Raw genomic sequence first — 15,344 nt, forward strand, 5'->3', positions numbered from 1 at the left:
AAAAAAAAGTTGCATTAGTTACTAATTCTCTTTCTGCAAACATTCACTTATTCAGATTTCTTTATTCAGGTTTATTCAGATTTCATTATTCAGGATTAGTTGGATTCTTTTTTATTAATATGCTTGCCCAATATAATTTGTCTATCAAGGATATTGTCCTTAAACATTATGATACCCTATTTTCTAATTATTCTCTGAAAAGCAGAAATGAACACACGCTGACACTGGTGTAATACTGCTCAAGATATTTATTTGTAACAATTGTCATTTTTCTATAATTTGCTACTTTACAGCAGAAATGCAAAGCCAATATATGCCATTTGTTTCAAGTCCAGAATTTTAAAGTTTTGCTAACAATACTAAACTATATATGTGTTTAATAGAATTTATTAATCATACTATAAAAATGCACCATTGATGAGTCATAATGTATATTCAGATGCCTCAGGCCGAAGGAATGCATTGAAGTATTGTACCTAGATTGTAAGCCCATCGTCATGTTCTTAATAAATGTAATAGTAATAGGATCTACCTCTAGGAACACAAAGGCTATGTCTCCACAAAGGACATGATTAATTATTATTTATTGTGCATATTGTTTCAATATATAAACATAATCCAGGAAGTTCTCATGTTATCTTAATTCCAGAAGTTATATGTCACCTGAAGAACGTGACTTTCCTGACTCATGGTCAAGTATCCATCAGCACGGTAATATCTTCTGCTAATAATTACATTGTGATAATTAACAAGTACATATTTCCGCATAAAAGGTTGGTAATACTGTGGTAACTTTTATGTACCGCTAAGAAACTGATTCTTGGGTTATGAAGGTTGCGGAGATCCAGCGGGCACCCCTCTGCTCCATTCAAATTGGGCCTGCCGAACAAACGATGTTTTGGGAATAACCATTTCATGCTCTATCCAAAACCACATCTTCATTAAATGTTCATTTTATATGCCAAGAAAATAATCTGTAAATTTCAATAGTTCAGACTCCTAAAATTAAAAAAATGCTTATGTTATAACATTATAATTAGAAATTTTCCCTGCGTCCATGTGTTTCATTGCCTACAGGAAATAACTCAGACCTGCGTCCCGCAATGTATTACTGATCACTCTCTTAATTTATGGCTGGTAATAGAACATCAAATGTTTAATGAAATCTAGGCAATGTGTTAAGCAGATGAAACAGGCCAATGGGTGGCACTAAGAAGCAGGTGGCCAGTCATCTGGGTTTCCAGGAAATCCCTTCTAAAAACAGAGGTTCCAGTAAAGTCCCTTCATAATAGCTTTCTGGTTGGTTATTTAGCACTCAACACAAGTTACAAGGCTTTGTGCTACTCAAGCTGTCAATACATTTATATTGAGCATTTTATTAACTTGTCTCTGAAGTCAAATTTACCATCCTACAATACAGTCATACTCGAAAGAATGATTTCAAGAATGGAATTTTTAAATATTTTCTATCCAATACAACAAGTAGCGAGAACAATATACGCAGATAAGATACAACTTAAAATCGCCAGGTTTTGCCATTTATTTTGAGCACAGTAGTTGTTAAGACAGCAATGTATCACTTTCTGGGCAACTTGCTGAAGTTTTGACAAAATCACTGTTTTATCATCAGGAGATTATCACTAGAAGATTAGTAAACCTGCTGACATGTAGTCATTCTTATTCATGAGCTCTGTATAACCCCATCCTCACCACTGATTGTCAACTTTTTGCCTATGCACTGTGGACACAGAAAGTTGCCAATCAGTGGTGTAGGCGGGGTTATACAGATCTCAGCATTCAGAGACCTGCTAGATCTGCAGCAGAGGAAACACTGATTTTATAAAAAGTACAGCATGCAAGTAAGTGACACTTTACTGGAAATAACTGTCAGTCCATGGGAGGAAATCCTAAAACAAGTCAAAGAAATGATAAACTGTATTTTAGAGCAGAAGAAAAACCTAAAGGGAATGTTTTTCCTTCTTCCACGTATGACGCTGTGTGGATTCCAGCATACGGCTAAACCCTTCATCCACTCACAGTAAAAAGACTGTATGGGTGCTTAAGTCTATATTTATTGAGATGATGTGAACAATGGTAGATGATAACGGATGATAGAGTGGAGGAGATTGCTGAACACAATTGTGGATGAGATTGGGTAAAAACTAAAAAGAAATAGATAGTACAGTATATCAGTACTGGCAGATAACAACAACAGCAGTAATACAGGGTGCTATTATAACAGTAGCAGGCATTTTAACAGAGGTTGAGTAATACAACACACAATGCAGTGAAGAGAGATATCTAAGCAACTTAAGGCTGCCAGCATTGCACTAATTACATGAATGGGCAGAACAGGGAACCTGCCAGTATGATTTTGCAATGCATCGTAAAACCATGTCTGTAATGGCATTGTAATACTGAATACATTACTACCTTTGGTGAAGAAATCCGCTGCAGTGTTCTTCTATAATCACAATTTGCAAATTGCAAGAATCAGAAACACAACAGAACTCAAGTCAGTTACAAGAAAAAAAGATGTTCAGTCACATCCAATGATTTAAAAAATATGGACATAATTGGGCAAAAACAAAAGAAGTATTATAATTTAACACAACCCAAAGTAACGGAAGAAAGGAATGATTATTTTTGGGATTGACAGCCAATCTACTATTGCATTTCTCTATTAGATAACATATAATTAAGCAATTTGACAATTGGATTCATTAATTATGAGCTCCTGAATCTGCATACCTCTGTTACATACTTGTTATGGTACAGTTCTTTTGACTAACTTCTTTGGTGAAATACAGTGGAAGTCACAAGATTTATTCACATGTCCACTTCCTCAGAAGTCTCCACTTTTTCCTAGGTGAGACCCAAGTTTCTGCTGCCTGCTCAGAAGAGTGGACAGCTGAGGAAGTGTTCTCTTGGATAAGTTGTGTGACCGCCACCATCGGACATTTTATGGACTTGGAGATCACTGCATTGATTGATGGAACAGTGTAAAGATTTGGCAGCTATCTGACTTTATTGGAACAGCGGAGGTGTGGCATGAAGTCAGTTAATTTTTTCTACTACATCTCAATTTATTACCTTTTTAGATATTTTCTAGAAAGTTATCAATACAGTTATAATAAAAAGAAAGTGCAAAATACTTTCACCCCTTTTTAATCCAACCAGATAGGGGTCTGAAAATAAACAAGTGCTTGACATCTAAGAAAATGTAGGACCTGATTGATCGAGGTGTTTTTGACAGTTTTCTGGTGTAAAAACCATGAATTTTTCCCAAATTTTTGCTCATGTTAAAATGACGCAAAAATGTTTATGCTATGCCCGGGTAGCTTTGAAAAATTGGGAAGAGCTTTGGTAGGATAAGGAGTGACGAATCCTGCCCAGCAAATTCATCAAAAGTTACACCATTTTAGTGGCATAAATTACTGAGTGACATAAAGTTGTAAGATGTGCCTTATTCATGAAGTGGGGTGCATCTCTTAATGAATTAGTTGCATTTTATTTCAGTGGCACCGTTAATTAAGACTGGCACACAAAACGCTGGTCTTAATTAATTGGGCCCAGTATTTTAAAACCAGTTTGCTTGGTAAAAATTTTCTAAGGCTTGAGCTACTTTTTTTAAGCATACTAGCTAATTTTAACTCTCATGGGACAACTGCAGTCTACAATATTAGATACAACACAATATATGCAATAAAACTGCACATGTAGCTCAAAAAATACATCGATCAGTAGCTCTACAAATCGTCTCTATGTAGCCCTAAACTAAAGGTTGATACTTATTTTGTTTTGAAGTCATTGGCCTTCAACAGACTCAACTAGACTAGACTTGTAGACATTGTTGAAAGCATAGATGAGCTGCCATGGATTAAAATGATCCAAATCTCATCTTATATATCCATAAATATGAGTGGTTAGATCAGGCATTTATCAAGTCACTTATTAATACATCACGTCAGGTTTTGGCCTTGAATAGGAGGCCACATCTAATACCGTATACCACAGCCTCAGTTTTCAGACATTCCTAGACAGTGAAGATCATTTTTTAAAACTGTCTAACATAGCACCCCAGAGCCATAACTATGTTTTCTTTTATATTGTGAAAAGGTTTAGTTTGCTTCCTTAGCCTAATATTTAAATACTGTGGGCAAGAAAATTTGGCATGTTGGATCACCCTTGGCACTGTCATTTATTCACCTATTCAGGAAAAGTGAAATCATTGCTGTGTTTGGTTACTATAGACAATCAGGATACTTTGATAAATGAGGCTACTAATTTAATAATTATTAAATTATATTAAAAGCATAACCAAAATAATATATGTATATTTTTATATGTCAATACCAGGATTGAGTATAATAAAAGCGCATCCTCTAAAATCATTATTTCCATGTACTAGTGCTATAGATACTTACATAGCGCTAACATATCACAGTATTCCCTTTATGAATTGGACCAATAACCTGTTGAAATTGGTGCATGAAAAAGACAAGGTCATGATAGCTGCCAAATCCTTCTCTTTCACTCTGATCTGTTGATGACGTGTGGCTGCCACCGTCATATTGACTTACAGCTGGCTCCCTACTGTTAGGCAGCTGGAAGCCGGATGGCAATTATCATTATGTTGGCAGTGATGCCTAGTTGACAGAGGAGAGCAGAAGTGAAGAAACTGCTCTGTTGAAGTGTTGTTACAGGAAGCAGGCAAACCACTGTTAGGAGAGGCCCGTGACCACTCTGAGCTGAGAGACCATTGCATGGCAGAAAAGGCATGTAGTTAGCAACAACCTGCAAAAAAAATACTTAGCCCCATACAAAAAAAATCCAGACAACCATTTTAAAAGCATAAAAGCAAATACAACACCAATAGAAAAAAGCAAAATGTGGAGGCCGCCAATCAATTTTTAAATGTCCTATATAAATGAATAAAGATAATGCAAGACATGTGCAGCCGGCTCCACATGTGTCCACAGTCCACTCTCGAGATTGAGGTGGGTCCAAGCAGAGGAATACCCATGGCATTTCCTATTCATCTGCCATAGATGTCTCAGATCAAACAGTTACCTTAAAGAAATTTTTCTAAACATTTTTTTATTATTCTCCACATGTTACTAAAAGTGTCAAATATGTATAATGGGTTGCCCAAGTAGTATAGTCCGAGCGACTCTCAAACCATTGCGGTTGCGTGTTCCTGGTACATTGTATACATTTCTTTACAATGATTAATGATTACAAGCTTTGTATGATGTTACACCACTTAGTTTTAATCCTTTTAGTGTAGATTTATAGGGTACAATTCATTGTACTTACCATAAACAGCTATCGCACACATTGCTAATTGAAGTCACTGTAGATTTACGTCTTTTTAACTTCAGGCCTGTAAAAGTGAGGTGAGTGAAGACGTCTACAATTGATTATTACCTTATACATATCTTTTCCTGGCAATGTGCTCATTGGAACAAATGGTTTCCTTTATGAGAATATGATTTCCTTCACTTAGATGATGATATAAGCGATGTGCGCTGTTCTCCGGGGTCTGCTGCTTTATTGGAGTAAGGGAAGACCTATGTTCCATCTTGTGATCCTTGACAGGACAAAAAAGAGGAATATCTGTTCATGACTTACATGACTTTGGCTGTATAAGAAAGTAATTTAACTACGTCTATACAGAGTTGGAGTAGGTTTTAATTTAACCTATTTCTTTTGCAAGTGCTTTAGTTTATCCATGATATTAATGCATGTTTAGCACTGGTAATAATACAGAAAAGGGAAAAGCCTCAAAGGATTTCCATGTTACTTAGATTCATTTAAAATAGAGGTGAAGTACAGGGTGGGCCATTTATATGGATACACCTAAATAAACTAGGAATGGTTGGTGATATCAACTTCATTTTGTGGCACATTAGTATATGGGAGGGGACAAACTTTTCAAGATGGGTGGTGACCATGGAGGCCATTTTGAAGTCAGCCATTTTGGATCCAACTTTGTTTTTTTCAATTGGAAAAAGGTCATGTGACACATCAAACTTATTGAGAATTTCACAAGAAAAACAATGGTGTGTTTAGTTTTAATGTAACTTTATTCTTTCATGAGCTATTTTCCAGTTTATGACCACTTATAAAATGTCTTCAAAGTGCTGCCCATTGTGTTGGATTGTCAATGCAACCCTCTTCTTCCACTCTTGACACATTGATAGCAACATCGCAGAAGAAATGCTAGTCTAAGGGGTTCAGATTCCTTGTAGAAATGCTCGGACCTAACACCCATAATATGGTGGTGCACCATCTTGCTGGAAAAACTCAGGGAATGTGCCATCTTCAGTGCATAAAGAGGGCAACACATCATCATGTAGCAATTTCAGATATCCAGTAGCATTGAGGTTTCTATTGATGAAGAATGACCCCACTATCTTTGTACCCCATATACCACACGATACCATCAATTATGGGTGTCGGGTCCGAGCATTCCTACATGAACAGATTCCTGGAAAGTGGATTGGTCATCGAAGGCCAGTTGAATGGCCACCAAGGTCTCCCAATCTGACCCTTTTAGACTTTTATCTTTGGGGTCATCTGAAGGCAATTGTCTATGCTGTGGAGATACGTGATGTGCAGCATCTGAAACAACAGATACTGGAAGCCTGTGCTAGCATTTCTTCTGCAGTGTTGCTATCAGTGTGTCAAGAGTGGGAGAGGAGGGTTACATTGACAATCCAACACAATGGGCAGCACTTTGAACACATTTTATAAGTGGTCATAAACTTGTAAATAACTCATGAAAGAATAAAGTTATGTTAAAACCAAGCACATCATTCTTTTTCTTGCTAAATTCTCAATAAGTTTGATGTGTCACATGACCCTCTTCCCATTGAAGAAAAAATAAAGTTGGATCCAAAATGGCCGACTTCAAAATGGCCACCATGGCCACCACCCATCTTGAAAAGTTTCCCCCTTCCATATACTAATGTGCCACACACAGGAAGTTGATATCACCAACTGTTCCCATTTTATTTAGGTGTATCCAAATAAATGGCCCACCCTGTATATGGAATATATGCATTACTTCCCATGGTATAACATGTAATAATTTGCAGCCTTACTTTACCGTATACATCCCTACTTCAGCATTGTTCAATGTCATACTGTCAGACTTCCTAAATATGGCATTGCCATTTTTTCCCGTCAGGGAAACTAAAGAGCAGTTAGGGAATCTGAGGTCATTAGAGGTCATTAGCAACTAAAATAGAATCATAGAATCATAGAATCATAGAATCGTAGAGTTGAAAGGGACCTCCTGGGCCATCTGGTCCAACCCCCTGCTCAAAGCAGGATTCGCTAAATCATCCCAGTCAGATGTCTGTCCAGCCTCTGTTTGAAGACTTCCATTGAAGGAGAACTCACCACTTCTCGTGGCAGCCTGTTCCACTCATTGATCACTCTAACTGTCAAAAAGTTTTTTCTAATATCTAATCTGTGTCTCCTCCCATTCAGTTTCATCCCATTGCTTCTAGTCTTTCCTTGTGCAAATGAGAATAAAGTTGATCCTTCTACAATGTGACAGCCCTTTAGATATTTGTAGACAGCTATTAAGTCTCCTCTCAGTCTTCTCTTTTGCAAACTAAACATTCCCAAATCCTGCAACCTTTCCTCATAAGACAGGGTTTGCAGACCGGTCACCATTCTGGTCGCTCTTTTCTGAACTTGCTCCAGTTTGTTGATGTCTTTTTTAAAATGTGGTGCCCAGAACTGGACACAATATTCCAGATGAGGTCTGACCAAAGAGGAGTAGAGGGAAATAATGACTTCACGTGATCTAGACTGTATGCTTCTGTTAATACAACCTAGAATTGCATTTGCCTTTTTTACTGCTGCATCACACTGTTGACTCATATTCAGTCTGTGATCTATTAGTATACCCAAGACTTTTTCACATGTGCTGTCACTTAGCCCTATTCCTCCCATTCTATATATGCTTTTTTCATTTTTATTGCCCAGATGTAGTACTTTGCATTTCTCCCTGTTAAAAACCATTCTATTAGTTGCTGCACACTTCTCCAGTTTATTTAAATCTTTTTGAATCCTCTCTCTCTCTTCTCTAGTATTAGCTATCCCTCCTAGCTTTGTGTCATCAGCAAATTTAATCAGTTTACCCTCAATTCCTTCATCTAAATCGTTGATAAAGATGTTGAACAATACAGGGCCCAGGACAGAGCCCTGTGGTACCCCACTTGAGACATTCTTCCAACTGGATGTGCAGCCATTTACGACCACTCTTTGGGTCCGATCACTAAGCCAGTTATGAATCCACCTAACAGTTGCCTTGTCCATTCCATACTTAGTCATTTTTTCAATAAGGATTGTATGAGAAACTTTGTCAAATGCTTTGCTGAAGTCAAGATATACTATATCTACAGCATTTCCTTGATCCACCCAATCAGTAATACCATCATAGAAGGAAATTAAATTAGTCTGACATGACTTATTAGTTACAAACCCATGCTGACTCTGTTTAATCACTTCATTCTTATCCAGGTATTGACATACATGTTGTTTAATAATTTGTTCAAAGATCTTTCCTGGTATAGAAGTCAGACTCACTGGCCTATAGGTGCCAGGGTTCACCTTCTTCCCCTTTTTGGCACTTCTCCTGTTCTCCAAGAATTTTCAAAGATTATGGAGAGGGGTTCAAAAATTTCTTCTGCTATCTCCTTCAGTACTCTGGGGTGTAATTCATCTGGACCTGGAGACTTGAATTCATTTAGGTTAGCTAAGTGTTTCCTCACTATCTTTCTGTTTATAGATATCTTGGATTGTTCTATTCCCTTAATAGGACAGTGAATAACAGTTGATGTTACATTTCCTTTCTGAGAGAAAACAGATGCAAAATAGGAATTTAAAAGTTCAGCCTTCTCAACATCCTGTCTTACCATTTCATCATTTTCATCCTGTAAAAATCCTATAGCATCTTTGACTTTTCTTTTACTTTTGACATATCCCCAAAATCCTTTATTATTGCTTTTGACATCTCTTGCAAGCCTCAATTCATTTTCAGCTTCAGTAATCTGATTTGTGCCCTGCAGGTTCTGCAGACAGCATTATATTCTTCGTTAGATATGCCTCCCTCTTTCCATTTTATAAACATTTTTTTCTTCCTTTTTAGCATGTGCTTAAGTTCTGTGTTCATCCATCCTGGTTTCCTTAAATGCTTCCTATTCTTCCCTCTTTTCGGAATTGTTAACAACTGTGCTTTGAGAATTTCATTTTTCAAGATTTCCCATCCTTCCTGGACATTTTTGTCTTTAAGGATATCCAGCCATTGGATCCCTCCAATTCTCTTTCTGAATCCCTTAAAATCTGCCTTTCTGAAATCTAACCTTGACGTCTGAGTCTTCACAGGTCTTCCGCCTCTAGTTATCCAAAATTCTAAAATAGCATGGTCGCTACCTCCTAGGGTCCCAGCCACTTTTACCTCCTCAACCATTTCCTCCCTGTTTATAAGGATTAGATCCAAGGTAGCAGTTCCCCTTGTTTTCTCCCTTACCTTTTGGAAGATAAAGTTGTCAGCAAGAGAGGATAAGAATTTCCTTGACCTGTTAGTTTTGCCTGAGAGAGATTCCCAACAAATGTCTGGATAGTTGAAATCTCCCATGACAACTATGTCATATTTTTTGGAGAACTTGGCCATTTGATGCATAAAGAGTTCATCCATATCTTCAGCTTGCACAGGCGGCCTGTAGTAAATGCCTACAATGGTGTCCTTTCCATTGTTCTGTCCTTGTATTCTTACCCAAACAGTTTCCACAGAACTCCCAGTCTCTGAAGCTTCAATCTCTGTGCAGATATACGCGTTTCTAACATACAATGCGACACCCCCTCCTCGTTTATCAAGTCTGTTTCTTGCAAATAAGTTGTATCCTTCTAGTCTTGTATTCCAATCATGTGTATTGTCCCACCAAGTTTCAGTGATTCCAATGACATCATATTTCTTTTCCTGTGTTAGTAGTTCCAATTCTCCTTGTTTGTTGCCCATGCTTTGTGCATTAGTATAGAAACATTTTATTCTCCAATATTTTTATTAATTAGATTCTTTCGTCTTTGTTCTTCCTTTCCACTTCTAATAGCAGAGTTCTCAATAGCATTTGTCAGGTGTAAGGCTTTTTCTGGTCTTTTGCTTCCCTTCCCATGTTGTTCTAGTTTAAAGCTCTCCTTACAAGTGTAGCAAGGCGACTTCCAAATACCTGCTTTCCAGTCTTCGTAAGGTGCACCCCATCTCTAGCAAGTAGTCCATCGTATAAGTAGTTCACTCCGTGATCCAGAAATCCAAATCGTTGCTGACGGCACCATCGACATAGCCAGTTGTTCACCTGCAGAATCTTATTCCACCTCCTTGTTCCATGGCCATCCACTGGGAGGATGGAAGAGAAGACCACCTGCGCTCCCAGTTCTTTCACTTTCTTGCCTAAGTCTTCAAAGTCTCTGCAGATGGTTTCCAGGTCGTTTCTTGCGGTGTCATTTGTCCCCACATGTAGTAGCAGGAATGGGTATTCATCTGTAGGTCTGAAGAGTCCTGATATCCTGTCAGACACATCTTTAATTTTTGCACCTGGAAGACAGCACATTTCTCTTGAAGTTATATCCGGTCTGCAGATAGCGGCCTCTGTTCCTCTCAACAGGGAATCCCCCATGACCACCACTCTCCGTTTCTTCTTCACAGCATTTTTCTTTCTCCATCCAAGAGGACTCTGAAGGTGTACAAGGTTGCTGTTTGTTGGCAAAGTCTTATCCTGATGTATTTCTTCATCGTTTTCCTGCGTGAGAGCCTGGTACTGGTTTCTGAGCAGTATGGGTGCTGACTGCCTCCTGATCCTCTTGCTTCTCTGGGTCACATGTCTCCATTCCTCTGTTTCTTCAGGTGCACTTCGAATTTCTTCTCTTTCTGTAACATGAAGAGATAATTCTGCTCTGTTCAAGAACTCTTCACCTTCCTTAATGATCTTCAACGTAGCTAACCTCTCTTCGAGATTTTGCAACTTTTCCTCCAACAGGGTCACAAGCTTGCATTTGTGGCATGTGAAGTTTGGCTCTTCCACTGGTAAATCTGTGAACATGTTGCAAGAAATGCAGCTGACCAAATGGCTCCTGGCCTCTTCCATCTTGAGATTTCTTAAAAACGATGAAAGATGAGCCAATAAAATATAGGCACTGTAGTGACGTAATACGTGTAAACAATGCACAGGTATTTTATGCAGCTGTACATTGGTGAATTGGAGATTTTTTGGGGTAAAATTTTTACATTAAAATAAAACATAAAACAATGGAAAAAAATGTTTCCTTGTTTTCGCCATTGTTACCTAAATAACACTTATTAAAACCATTTGATTATTTCCAATTTTAATTAATTAGAACCATATGGGGAATTTTCAAAGGTCTGGTACGTTTATAGGGGAGGTTTTCAAAAATGAATTTTTTTAAAAGTTTAAAAAATACAATATTTTTGACAAAACAGTTACAACTCCTTATATGAACAGCAGAGTAGATTAACATTGAAAGGAATTTTTATGGCAATTTCTGTGATTATTTTAAGCAGATCCAGTCTGTACATAGTTTGGAGTGTTAACTACAATCTTTGAACTATCAATATTGATCATCCATTTGTTCTATGTATGTATAAAGGTGTTTTTTTTAACTTGATACCTAGTTGGCATATTCCTTGTCAATGACTGACCAGGAAGCCTCTGGACAGAGGCCAATCAAGTTGACAGTAAGGCCTTATTCAGATATCTGTATTTCATGTACTTGTTCTACATGTTTTTCATGGAGCGAAACATACAAATTATAGTTTATGTGGCCGTTCACATGTAAGAACAAAGAACGGAGACATATCTGTTTTCTATCTGAGTCACTAGAGATGATTGATTCTTTTGAACTTCAAATTTACCAGATTTGATGAACTTATAAATATATTTGCTTTGCAACTTCTGAAAAGCTTCCGATTCACTTGAAAAGATATGTTTAACACTATGAGGTTTCCTAGGACTGTATCTAACCCCTTTCAATATCTTTAGTGGAAACACAGTCAAAGTGACCTCATCACCCTAAGGAGAGAGAATACATCTTTTATTTTAGAGTACATGACGTTCATATTTGTATTGATTATTGGTTAATCTCTGCCCATCTTCTTCCTTCTTAAAAACAGTTGCTATCATCCCATCGGTTATTTCGGACCACTCTCCTGTTTTACTTACTTTGGAACTCCCCACTAGTTGAACTGTATCTTTTCGTTGGTGTTTTCCCTCATATCTTTACACTTCGGATGACTTCAATCGCTATATGACTGGTTGGTGGGAGACTTTCATGGAGGATAACCTGAAAAACCCAGACGATATCAAGTTACTCTGGGCCACTGCTGAAACGGTGCTTACGGTACATAACATCTCCTTTGTGTCTCAGAAAAAAAGAAATTGTTGTCCTCCTTGCGGCCTCTCTTAGATCGTCTTACGCAATCATATAGAGATTTTAAATTGCATAATACTCCCTCCTTCAGAGAGGTTTACCTTACAGCTAAACAAAACTTAAACACCCTACTGCATGAACAGGCACACAATCAGTTACCTCATCAACGCAATTGATATTTTCGATGGGTAATAAACCAGGCCATCTTTTGGCATCCCTAACTAAGCCATTCAAAGTGGCTACTACAGTCTCTAATATTGCATTACCACATGGCTCTATAACCGGTTACCCGACTCAAATCTGTGCATTTTCTAGAGATTTTTATGCAAACCTTTATGGCCTATCCCTAGACTCCCAGGAGGATGGATGCAAATTTTTACATAAGGTTGATCCGCCAAAACTTTCCGCTTCCCAAAGGGAAATTTTAAATTAGCCCATTTCTCCTGGGGAGGTGGGATCAGTCATCAAGTCTTCAAAGTTGCTTAAAGCACCTGGCCCAGATGGGCTTTCGGTTGAATTTTATAAAATGTTACAACCTTTACCCACTCCCTACCTTACTTCTCTTTTTAATCATATTATTGATTTGGGTTCTATGCCTGACCGATTCAACGAAGCTTGTTTATCTTTGTTGCTAAAGTCAGGCAGGGACCCGTTTCTCCCTGCCTTGTACAATCCAATCTCCCTCCTAAACATTGACTTTAAATTGCTTACCAAAATCATGGCTAATAGACTTTAGTTTATACTTCCTGATATTCTCACCTCATCTCAAACGGGTTTTGTCCATGGTCGGTCTATCACTTATAATATTAGGACGGCATTGGCTGCCATTACACATAGTTACCAGGCTAAAGCCAAGAAGCAGATACTGGTCAGCAATGATGCTGATAAAGCTTTTGATCGAGTATCTTGGTCTCACCTCATACGAACCCTTAAGTATAGATTGTTTGGCTTTACCTTTTTCAACTTTGTAAGGGCAATTTACACCAATCCCCAATCTTCGATTTAGCTTAATGGTATTCAGTCAACCTCTTTTTCCATCTTCGGAGGTACGAGGCAGGGATGTCCCCTGTCACCTCTGTTATTTAATATTGCCCTGGACCCATTGCTGAGATACCTGGAGATGATCCCTTCCTTTGGGGGTATTGGGATTGGTCACCATATGCTTAAAACATTGGCATTTGCTGAAGATATTTTACTCCTTCTTTAAAAGATGCCTTTAACGAGTTTGGAGCAGTTTCAGGATTTCGCATAAATTACGACAATCTCAAGCTTTAGCTATTTTCAAAGCTGCTCAGAAGCAGTGGTCATTCCCTTTCCCCTTTTAGTGGAGGAAAGACTCCCTGCGTTATCTTGGAGTCTACCTACCCTCAAACCCCATGACATTTATAAACTGAATGTTCGACCCTTCATTTCTGCGGTTGTGCAGGAAATACAATCCTGGAAATCTCTTAAACTGTCCTTTCTGGGCAAGGCCCATCTGATTAAAATTATCTCTTTCCCTTAAAATACTTTTTCCCTTTCAGACGCTTCCTGTTCAATTATCTAAAGCTGATGATAGGCTTTTAACAAAAGTCTTCTGTCAATATATTTGGGGCTCAAATTGGGGCTCTAGAATTAGTATTTTTAAGCTGCAACAAACTAAATCCTTAGGTAGCCTTAATCTCCCTAATATACGTCTCTATAGTATAGCAGCTGTCTTCCTCCACTCCCTGGACTGGATCTATGCCTTCACCAATACTCCAATAAATGAGGCAATGTGTAGACCTTTTAGTCTCCCTGCTCTACTTTACCTACGACAAGCCGAGGTCCCAGTGGAGTTTAGGGATAACCCCCTACTGTGGTCAGTAATCTTGGGCTGACCCCATCCTATCTGAATTAGTGGACTTGACCCCCCATATCTTGGTGTTTATTCCCTTCAGAGGCAATCCCTCCTTTCTACAGGGCAGGCCACCTCCCATCTATCATATGCTTGAGAATAATGGATGTAGACTGGTTTGTGACATGTTGGCAGACAATCAATGCCCTGGGAGATGGGTATCTCAACTAAGTGACTGTCAGGTATAAGACCTCTTGAAAGCCACACTAGATATTAACTCTGTTACCGTATGATAGTTACATAACCATGACTCTCATGATATTCCATAGAGCATATATCTCGCCAGAGATAAAATCCAAAATGTCCCCCTCACTTATTTTTCCCTGCACTAAATGTTTACATTCTCCAGCTGATATTTTTCATTGTCTCTGGAAATGTCCAAAAATTTGGGAGGTTTGGGATACACTCTTGTAACATCTAACTAATACCTTTGGTGTTTCTATTTCTCTTTCTCTGCAGTAGGCCATATTCAACATTCTCCCACAAGAACAGTTGGTGAGGCTTTCTGTTCAGCAGCACCGCATTTTATTCATTTGGGCGGCAGCCACCTGCAAAAGAATTCTTCATCTATGGGCACATGATAATACTTCCTCTTTGAGTTTAATTACTACAAAGGTAGCCAATCTCTTCAAGATGGACTGGATAGAGTCCATATGGAATAAAGAAAAATACACTGAACGGTTTTTCCTTACATGGTCTTCTTTTATTAATGTCCAGACATTATCTATATGCCAGGTGATTCATGGTTGCTTCCAATTTACAGACTGGTACATGAGAGAGAAAATTGACAGCAGAATTCATGTTGGGCTTGATTGATATTATGCTATGAAGGTGTGGATGTGTGCCCGGGGTGGGGGGAGGGGATTTTGGTTATAGTTATAATACACTGTCTAATGTTCAAAGTACTGTAAAACTCTATTTGTCAGTTATTCTCTAATGCTTCTGAACAATTTATGTACCCTTTGTTTTTTGTTCAATAAAGCTGGCTTTATTAAAAAAGAAAAAA

The sequence above is a fragment of the Dendrobates tinctorius genome, unplaced genomic scaffold (assembly GCF_039654945.1).
Source record: "Dendrobates tinctorius isolate UK_male_01 unplaced genomic scaffold, ASM3965494v1 ptg000062l, whole genome shotgun sequence".
Classification (NCBI taxonomy): domain Eukaryota; kingdom Metazoa; phylum Chordata; class Amphibia; order Anura; family Dendrobatidae; genus Dendrobates; species Dendrobates tinctorius.